The sequence below is a fragment of the Nicotiana attenuata genome, unplaced genomic scaffold (genome assembly GCF_001879085.1).
Source record: "Nicotiana attenuata strain UT unplaced genomic scaffold, NIATTr2, whole genome shotgun sequence".
Classification (NCBI taxonomy): domain Eukaryota; kingdom Viridiplantae; phylum Streptophyta; class Magnoliopsida; order Solanales; family Solanaceae; genus Nicotiana; species Nicotiana attenuata.
The window spans coordinates 810,422-821,785 of NW_017670338.1; positions in this window are offsets into that span (position 1 = coordinate 810,422).

The window sequence follows — 11,364 nt, forward strand, 5'->3', positions numbered from 1 at the left end:
CCCATATTTTTATCTATGGAGTAGTTTATATATGATGAAAAACTAACTCAACAATAGTCATCTTGAGATTTTAGGTTGTCACTTTTCAATCTCGTTTAGAGCCATAAAGTCAACCACTTCATTTCAAAATCTCTTAAATTAAACAATTTAAATTTTCAATTTCTAGTTACTCCGAGGACTTAGGGGGACGGGGTGGTAGAATTTTTCTGTAATAGGTTAGTTAAATAGAACCAACATTTACCAATTTAGGACTTTACACTTTTATATCTTTAAATTTTTTAATACTAATATATACAAATTTTAGAATTTTATACTCATGAATATAGGGTACACGCACAAAATGCGTATCCTAAGACTAATCTAAATATAAATATAGATAGATATATATAGATAAGTCAAATCTCTATTTTTTTCCACTTAGTACTCGGTGCTCGTTTTCTCCGACTAAGCCGGATTAGTGTTGTAATTCATGTAATTTAAGAGGCGCTCCCTACAAGATTTTTTTTTCCATTCCTAAATTCGAATCTGAAACCTCTAATTAGGGTTGAAATGATCTTATTATCTCACAATAACCATGAGTGGTAAATCCTTATTATTATTATTATTATTATTATTATTATTATTATTATTATTATTATTATTATTATTATTATTATTATTATTATTAAGTTGGTAAATCCTTATTTGTACTAGCAGCAGAGTAAGGAGGAGCATATATGAATTGAATAGCTATAATTTCTAGGGTTTAATGTGGGTCTCTTTAGTGGAGTACATAAGCTAAATTTTTATTAAAGTAAAGCGCAGTATAATACTGCATTTTAATTAGAAAAGTAACTTTTTTTTTAAAATTGTATAAACGTATTTTAAGTCCCAAAAGTCATTATTTAAGTTTCGGACTCATGAAAATAGCGTAGGCTTCAAGCACTAAGACTATGTAAACATAGGGATGCTGTTGGGAAAAAGAAAACAACATAAGTGTCACAACCCAAAATCCAACTAGTTGTGATGGCACGTAACCCAACCGCTAGGCAAGCCAAATAACATACAACACAACTCAAATGAGAATAATAGGAGCCAATGCGAAAAATACTGAACTTCTATACAAAATTTCAAAGATTAATAGTACAAATCATGAGCTTCTAAAACTTAGAATTTACAAAGCTGGTGCGAAATAAATACATCATTTGTTCGAATTATACATAAACATATTTGCAAATCTAAAGCTACCAAGGACAAGTGACATCTATATACGAAAAGCAGGTACATCTTCAATGTCAGCTCCCGCCATACGCAGTAACATCAGCTACAAGATCTGCAAGTAAGATGCAGAAGTGTAGTATGATTTCAATCAACCCCATGTACTCACTAAGTAACAAATCTAACCTCAGGTTGAAAGCAGTGACAAGCTCAGAAGAAGTTCAGAGTCCAAATTACCAGTAATCAATAATAATAACACAAGATATAATGATGACAGTAAATAGCTCAAAGGAATTATCATGCTCGGCTCGTTTTGAAAAAGTAGACATATTTTTCAAATACAACAATCAAGACCAAATCTCATCATTGAAATCGATTAAACATGTGTTTATCAAAAAGAATTGTGTTTTCCAATTTACAACATCAGATGGCCCAAAACAACAAATATAGTCTCATTAGGTCTCAACCAAATAATCACATAGCCTAAACATAACTTCTAACATGAATCACAGCTCAAATAATCAAAGCAATTAAATGATTCAAAGTTAATTTATATAATATAATAGAAATATATATATATATATATATATATATATATATATATATATATATATATATATATATATATATATATTGTGTGTGTGTGTAAATACTTTGCAACGTAGATAAGTCAAATGGCAAGCTAAAAATAAATAACTTGGCAATTTTATGACAAAACTAATACATAAGACTTAGAGAAAGGAAACATAATTAATGGAAGTAATTGAATGAAGTTATCTACGCTCAACAACATTTCACATTTTAATTGTGAACAAAACCTTATTTGTTCTATAGTTCAGTAAAGATTAAGATTCAAAGGTCAATTATTTGGATTAGAGGTAAAGTATTAAATAGCTTAAAGTTAATTTAAATATATGTAGAGTGGTATGCAATATGATTAAGCCAAGTGGCAAGCTAAAAAATAAGCCACTTGACAATTTTACGACGAAACTAATACTAATACTAAAAAAACGTAATTAATGCAAATAATTGAACGAAGTTATCTACCCTCGACAACATTCTTAATTTGAATTGTAAAACAAAACCTTATTGTTTCTAGAGCTCATAGCAAGTTTGGAGATTAGGATTCAATGGGCAATTATTTGGATTAGAGGTGAAGCATTAAATGGTTCAAAGTTAATTTATATAATATAATAGAAATATATATAAGTAGGAGAATAGATGTAATGTACAATAACAATAATAATATACACAGTGTGATCCCACAAATGGGGTTTGGGGAGAATAAGGTACACGTACACCTTATTTCTATATTATGTAAGGTAAAGAAGTTAATTCTAATAGACCCTCCGATCAGTGGTAATGTGAGCGAATCTAAATAATATTCAAAAATATTATTGATAAATTTCAACAATACCTAATTTGACCAATAAAATAAAAATGAATTAATTAAAGTTTCAGGACTAAGAAAATATATATTACTCTTTATAATATTAAAATATTACAATTGAAAAATATATGAAAAGGCGGATATAAAATAGAGTGACGATATCTATGCTTTAATTTGATCTTAAAATGAAATAAAGTAACTAAAGAATACTTAAAAGTATTATTGATAAATTTAGCCTATTTAAGAATATTTATCAATTAAATTTCAGGAGTAAGGAAAATATGTTTCTATCTATAAATAAAGTGAAGATATCTAGGCTTTGATTCGATCTTAAAATAAAATAAAGTAACTAAAGAATACTTAAAAATTACATCACAATGCAACAATTCTAAGTATGAATAATGCAATAATGATAAACAATAAACAAAAAGCAGGAAGAAATAAAAAAAAAAATAATAGGTTGTAATAGAAGGATGAGTTATTTATATTTAAGATGAGAAAAGTAATATATACAATCGACAATACCACGTAACCGAAATCTCAATTGATGAGTAAAAAGATATCAGATAATGAAAAAGTTTCAAGAAAAAAAAAGTAAATATTAAACAAAAAAAGAATTAAATAAATTTAAAAATCAAATTCAAATTTCATGTTGCAAATGAAAGAGAAGGAAATTTAAATTCTTATTACATATAATATAAAAATATAAATATTTAAAATATTTGTAGATATTTTAACTTGATAGTAAAGGCATTCAAATTTGTAATTTCTTATTGAATATTGATTGTCTAAAGTATAGGTGAAACTCTAAATGAGGATAACCAATTAAATCATCGTATAAAAATTGCACAAAGTGGGGGATAACAATAATGTGTTGATATTTTTAATTTGAATTAATTTGAAAAATAAATAAAGTAAGTTTAAAAGTAATATTAATACATTTAGACAAATGGAATAAATGCTCCAAGAAAAAAAAATAAGTGTAAGAAAAACACATATCTATATTATATTACAAAAGAGCAATTGACAAAAAGATAAGTCAAGTGACAAGCTAATACAATAGTATATAGTTATTAAATATAGTAGACTATGTAATAAAGAAAAATGAAGAACTGAAGAGTTTTTTTTGGTTTTCCACCTGGCCTTCGGTATCCGCATTGGAGCCCGACTATATTTGGGTTCGAGCCGCGTAGGGCCCCACTCGGGGGGAAGCGCTCCCAAGAATTTTTCCATACACAGGGCTCGAACCCGAGACCTCTGGTTAAGGGAGGAGCAGTCTCATCCACTGCACCACATTTTTTGGTGGTAAGAACTGAAGAGTTATTGGATAACTATACGAATCTTTTTCTAATTTCTTAAGATTCTTAGGTATGTTTCATTGGATAATAAGAAGGCAGTTGGAATCTAATTCAAGTAATATGATACACTGTTCAAACAAGTTAGCACACACAACATGATTAATATTTTTCGCGCATCGCGCGGGTATCAGTAATAATAATAATAATAATAATAATAATAATAATAATAATAATAATAATAATAATAATAATAATAATAATAATAATAATAATAGTAATAATAATAAGCCAATAAGGCATGTTGCGGCGTGCAACTCGATCCATATAATAATAATAAAGCCAATAAGGCATGCTGCGGCGTGCAACTCGATCCACATAATGCTCTCTCAATATGGCTCTCAGGCTGACCTCAGTCATCAACCACACAAGTCTCACGGGCTCATAATCTCATATCACTTAGCCCAAACGGTACCTCATATGGAAAACAACAACAACGTGTGATATAACAAGGAATAATGAATAACAGAGACTGAAATATGCTATGCAAATGAAGAATCATGACTGAGTGTATAATTACAGTTAATTAGATAGCCCAAAACAACAAATATAGTCTCATTAGGTCTCAACCAAATAATCACATAGCTTAAACATGATTTCTAACATGAATCACAGCTCAAATAATCAAACAAGTAGGAAGAATACGGATATAACAAGAGATAACAACAAAACAAGCCCGGTAATAGTCTAAAAGTCAACTCCAATCATGATTACTCCGGTGCACGCTCATACGCCTGTCATCTAGCATATGCGTCACCTCAACACTTCACAATTAACATAGTTCCTGATCACGCCCAACTCTAGTCCTAAAAAGGATAAGCGGTCGCTACAAATATAATCCGGTCTAAAAGTCCTGAGTCGAATCCCACAGAGAACTAAGGCTTAGTTGTATCTGTTTAATATCACCAAGAAGACAAGATTGAACAATTTTCTAAATTATAAAGGTTGCGACTAAAATTGAAAATAAATAAACAGCTGAAAACTAACTATGATTGAATTGTAAACAACTGGAATAAAGTCTAAGGTAATGGTTTCCCGCGTTGTTGATTTCCTTAGTTGTATGTTTCTTATAGCTTTGACTTAGTTGCCTCTATCATTCATGAACTCTCCAGCTATTATAAATCTCTCTCAAGCAATTATGATAATTTACTAGACGCACTCTCTCAAGCTACGCTAGCTAGATTCGCATTACAGTTCACTTAGATCGCACCCGAGGTATCGTTATCTCTAATCCAACCTCTAAATCCTTGGTTATGACTCTCGCCTATACTCCGGGAGTGATGTTGTTCAAACAACTACCTAAATATGCACTCTCTCTCAAGCAGATACATAATAAAGAGGAACGGCTAATTGAGGATCCTTTCAATTAACCACAATCAAAACGTAGTTGAACAAATAGAGATAAACAACCAATTCAAAACTATATTAATATAACAACCAATTCATCCCCAACGGTTTCACCAAAACCTTAGATAACAAATTTAGCTATTCATAATAGCATGTAAAACTACAATATCAAAAGTCATAACCAACAATGAAAAATAAGAAGAGGAAGGAAAAACTTGTTGACGAATTCCCCGCCTTGCTCTTCTTGTGTCTCTGCCTCCTTAGGTCAAATATGTGTCAAAAATATGTCCAACTCCTCGAAAATACCGTTTTTTCATGTATATATACCAAGTAGGATCGGGCCCAAACAATTATACCTTCTCCTACGCGAAAAAGGACAATATTTCACGTCTGGACTGCCGCGGCCGCGGCATGGACCGCGGTGACGACCGCGGAAGGCACTGCCTCAAACCGCGGCGCGGACCGCGGTGACGACCACGGTGAACTTTCTACCGTATTTTTCACCCTGTTCCATTTCGAATTTGGAAAAACGTAAAACATCAAAGTTGTATCCCTTTGAGTTAGCTTTCCAATCATATATTGTGGAGCCCAAATGGAGTTCTGAGCAAAAAGTTATGTGCATTTTACTAGACAGTGCGCAATATGCCTACTCGAGTCTTTGTTTGTTCTCAACTATCAAATTTGACCCCCGAACACGATCCCGGCTTGATTCCTTGAGCTTTTACTCAGACTTCAAAGCTTCAAATCACTTAAATTCATTCCATAACATCTATATAGCTCGAAATCACACCTACAAGGCATAAAATACACAATCAGTGCAAAACACTAGCGATTAAAGCGCAAACTCCACTAAAGTGCAGTAAATTAGAGTGTAATAAGCGACTAAAATATGCAATTATAGCCTATCATCAACACCCCACACTTAAACCATTGCTCGTCCTCGAGCAATCAAACTACACATTTTTTTTATAGACACGACCTTTTTAAACAATTCTCCTAAGTCATCACACCAAGAGTATTTAAAATAGACTAAGCACAAAAGCATAACGTCTTCACCTCAAGATTTGACTCACAAGTGCCACACATTATTCACAACTACCCACTTACTCTAACATAGAGGTCACTGACATTACCTTTCCTTCATGGATCAAGTGCCCTCACACAACAAAATAGAGTAGTTCCACACAATAAAATTTAAGAACACTTAGGAACTCAAGATAGAAAGAACTCACTCACACTCAGAAATAACATTCATATGCCACAAAAGATGCACTATAAGCTTGCCCATAGTGTACTACTCCACTAATCGAGCTCATTCAATCTAGGATCAATTAGGACTTTATTTGGTTGTAATATAGGCTACGGGACGGGTATGATATATTTAGATATAAGAGTGACTACACCTCCCTAAGCACTTTAATACATACATTTTAACATTTAAACCCCATACTTATGTCAAACCAAAACTCCACCTTCATATACTCCACCTTCACATCAATGTATATTACCCCATACTTCTTTAAGCACAATTACAGCAAGAGTCACCATTTATTAAAGAAACACGTTTTTTTTCACAGCAATACAACTATATTTTTTTTTCAATTCAAGTGGCTCTTACTTGTTCAAAATAGTGCACATTTCTCCTTATTTCATTAGTTCCACTCAAAAGTCAAACCAACCACCCCACACTTTAACTTTTACATAAATTATCATAATTCAAGTGCTCATGAGAGGTTAAAAGGTTCAAATAGATGACTAATTCAAACAAATGGGTAAGGCTTGTAATGTGGTTGCGAAAGAAACAAGATTACAGGCTCAAAGGGGTTAACTACGATACATAATAATTAGGCGGGTAAAATATACATATCTGGCTCAACAAAGAAATGCCTATATCACTTCTTAGACTGAATAAAACTACTATTTCGCTTTGCAAACACAATGGGCAAGTTCTAGGCATCAAATGCAATGCACAGAATAACACCAAACCTCACACACACATGGCACATAACTCACTCAGGATTGGTTTCATCAAGGCACTCTAGTCAAAGCAGTTAAGCAAAGTTAAGATCATACAATTTAAGGTACTTATACAAGAGTCAAAAACTGAGCCTAAGCGTCACAGCCAAAGTACTCACTATTCTCAAGGCATAACCAAGTCAAGAGATAATGCTTCAATTCAAAACACAACACAATGGCTCTTATTCCTAAAAAAAAACTAACTACACCCGGTTCAAATAAAACCCTTGGAAAAGAACCGCAGCACAAAGAAAAACCACGGGGGAATTGTTACACTACCTAACAAAATAAAATCTTTTTTTTTTAGACTTAAATCCCTCAAGAAAATTGCCTAATAGATCCATCGTCGGGAAAAGTCCAATCTTTTTTAAAAAAAAATTATTATTTAATTAAATTAACACAACTAAAATAGCATAGAAAGTCACCCAGACAATCTCCTCACCCCACACTTAAAATTGTGCATTGTCCCCAATGCACACTATAACTAATAAAAAGGGTAAAAGAGACTCCCTGGTAGGCCAAAGGCCGAAGCACTACAGCTCATGGGGTACTCAGACTTCTCCCCAGCTTGGTCCTTCATGCGGGTACCTCACACTTAGTTCCAACCATTTGGTTTGTTGTTGCATCCTTCCAATACCTTTGCTTTCCATTCTCCTAAAAAAATAAAAAATTGACACTACAAAAATAATACAATTAAAAAAAAATAATACAAAATAAATAAAAGAAAGCAATAAAGCTGGGTTGCCTCCCAACAAGCGCTTGATTTAACGTCGCGGCACGACGTGAATCACTTTTTGCCTCCACCTCGAGCTTATGAATTGAACCCCAAGTTTTGCTTCAAGCTTATGATTATGCTCTTGGGGCGGTACAAATTCTTGCGAGCCAAAAATTAGATAAAATCTTATGCACTGGTTGGCTCTCGACCGAGGAGTGTCACCTTGCCTAGACGGCCTTGAGAAATTCAAAATATAAGGCTCATCTACCTCTTCCTTAGACTCCTTTTTATGCTCATAAGGGTGAATTTCCATTTCACCGTCTGAACATAATGTGGAGAAGTGTTTGGAATGAGGCCCAACGCGCTCAAATACATGAACTTCAAGAATTTTAACCTCCTCAACACCAATCACACTAGAGTCAACTAAATTTGTATCTTCAACGTCCTTGGTTGACTCTAGTATTACTTCTTCAACATTGGCATCTTCAAATTCTAGTTGGCTAGGTTGTTGATGTTCTACTCTGGCCTCCCGAATTAACACCTCAAATTCATGCTCTTCTTGGCTACTATCCTCAATATTGGCTTGTTGAGCATTAAAAGCTCCAACCACTTGACTCAATTGAGCCTCCAACTTGCTAATAGTTGCCTCTTGCCTTTCTATGTGCAATTGTTTCTCATTGTTTTATTCCAGAAGGCACTTTAGCATATCCTTGATCTCCTTCAGGTCCGCATTCCCAGGTTCTTTATTCCTATTAACTTCACAAGAAAAGGTAGAACCATCATAGTAAGGGGTTGGGGGAAAATAAGAAATATAAGCACAACCATGAAGGTGACCATTTTTACCACCACACACATCACAGAAATTCCAAAAATAAGATTGAGTTGGTGCACATAACTCGCTCTTAGGAACGTTTTGAAAATTTTGCCACGGGTGGTTTCCTTCACAATATTTATGGAGATCAATAGTAGAATTATCTACACCTAAATTCCCATAATTCCAAGATGCCATGTTTCTCCAATCAACTGTTATAAAAAAAATACAAAAAAATAAAACAAACTAAAAGTTCAAACTTGAACCCTAGCAATATATACAGCTACAACTACACCGTTAGTTCCCCGGCAACGGCGCCAAAATTTGATCACGCCCAACTCTAGTCCTAAAAAGGATAAGTGGTCGCTGCAAATATAATCCGGTCTAAAAGTCCGGAGTCGAATCCCACAGAGAACTAAGGCTTAGTTGTATCTGTTTAAAATCACCAAGAAGACAAGATTGAAAATAAATAAACTAAAAACTAACTATGCTTGAATTGTAAACAATTAGAATAAAGGTCTAAGGTAATGGTTTCCCCCGTTGTTGATTGCCTTGGTTGTATGTTTCTTATAGCGTTGACTTAGTTGCCTCTATCAATCATGAACTCTCCAGCTATCATAAATCTCTCTCAAGCAATTATGATAATTTACTAGACGCACTCTCTTAAGCTACGCTAGCTAGATTCGCATTACAGTTCACTTAGATCGCACCCGAGGTATCGTTATCTCTAATCCAACCTCTAAACCCTCGGTTACGACTCTCGCCTATACTCCGGGAGTGATGTTGTTCAAATAACTACCTAAATATGCACTCTCTCTCAAGCAGATATATAATAAATAGGAACGGCTAATTGAGGATCCTTTCAATTAACCACAATCAAAACATAGTTGAACAAATAGAGATTAAACTAATTCAAAACTATATTAATATAACAACCAATTCATCTCCAACGGGTTTCACCAAAACCTTAGATAACAAATTAGCTATTCATAATAGTATGTAAAACTACAATATCAAAAGTCACAACCAACAATGAAAAATAAGAAGAGGAAGGAAAATCTTGTTGAAGAATTCCCCGCATTGCTCTTCTTGTGTCTCTGCCTCCTTAGGTCAAATATGTGTCAAAAATATGTCCAACTCCTCAAAAATACCGTTTTTCCATGTATATATACCAAGTAGGGTCGGGCTCAAACAATTATACCTTCTACTACGCGAAAAAGGACAATATTTCACGTCTGGATTGCCGCGGCCGCGGCGTGGACCGCGGTGACGACCGCGGAAGGCACTGCCTCAAACCGCGGCGCGGACCGCGGTGACGACCGCGGTGAACTTTCTACCACATTTTTCACCCTGTTCCGTTTGGAATTTGGAAAAAGGTAAAACACGAAAGTTGTAGCCCTTTGAGTCAGCTTTCCAACCATATATTGTGGAGCCCAAATGGAGTTCTGAGCAAAAAGTTATGTGCATTTTACTAAACAGTGCGCAATATGTTTACTCGAGTCTTCGTTTGTTCTCAACTATCAAATTTGACCCCCGAACACGATCTTGGCTTAATTCCTTGAGCTTTTACTCAGACTTCAAAGCTTCAAATCACTTAAATTCATTCCATAACATCTATATAGCTTGGAATCACACCTACTAGGCATAAAACACACAATTAGTGCAAAACACTAGCGATTAAAACGCAAACTCAACTAAAGTACAGTAAATTAGAGTGTAATAAGCGACTAAAATATGCAATTATAGCCTATCATCAGTTCCCAATGATAATTACCCTCAAAACCAAATTTAGAAATATTACCGCCCTCGAACAATCAACATTAGACAATAAGAGTTATGGAAGTAAGAAGTTATTATCAGTGATTATGATATGCACATTATATACAGTACGTATATAAGAGCTTGGTGCATTCAAGTCTAAATTTTTAGAGACAAATCCCTCATTAAACATATAATAATACTGAGAATCGTCCTCAAACTGAAAAGATACAAGAACTTTTAACATGAAATCAAATTTTGAGCCAACAAAATTAAACCCAAATCAGAACATTTAAGCATGCAAAGGAAAAGAAATCAAAACCAAAACTTCAACTTGGAAAGAACCATAAAACTTGCCTCATTAGCAAGATATGCAAAGAAAATCCCAGAAGAGCACAAGAGCAAATGTCGCCATCTGGAAAGAGAAATACCAAAGAGAAACAGAGCTTGTTTCATCTTTTTTTCTCCTTCTTCACTTTTTCTGTTCAAAAAAAGTGTTCTTGGACTTGGAGGGTGTTTGGATTAGTTTATAAGCACTTTTGAGCGTAGATACTATGCTTTTGGTAAAGTTAAAAGTGCTTATAAACTTAGTACTTATAAGTCAAAAATAAGCCAAAAGCCATAAGCTGGTCACCCTAAGCTTATGAATTTTTTAGCTTATAAGCACTTTAAGTTTGACCAAGGTTTTTTTACTATTTTATCCTTAAAATATTCTTTTTTAGAACAAAACTCCTACTTCGATACTCACTTCCTTAAGTATTCAACCTAAACCCCC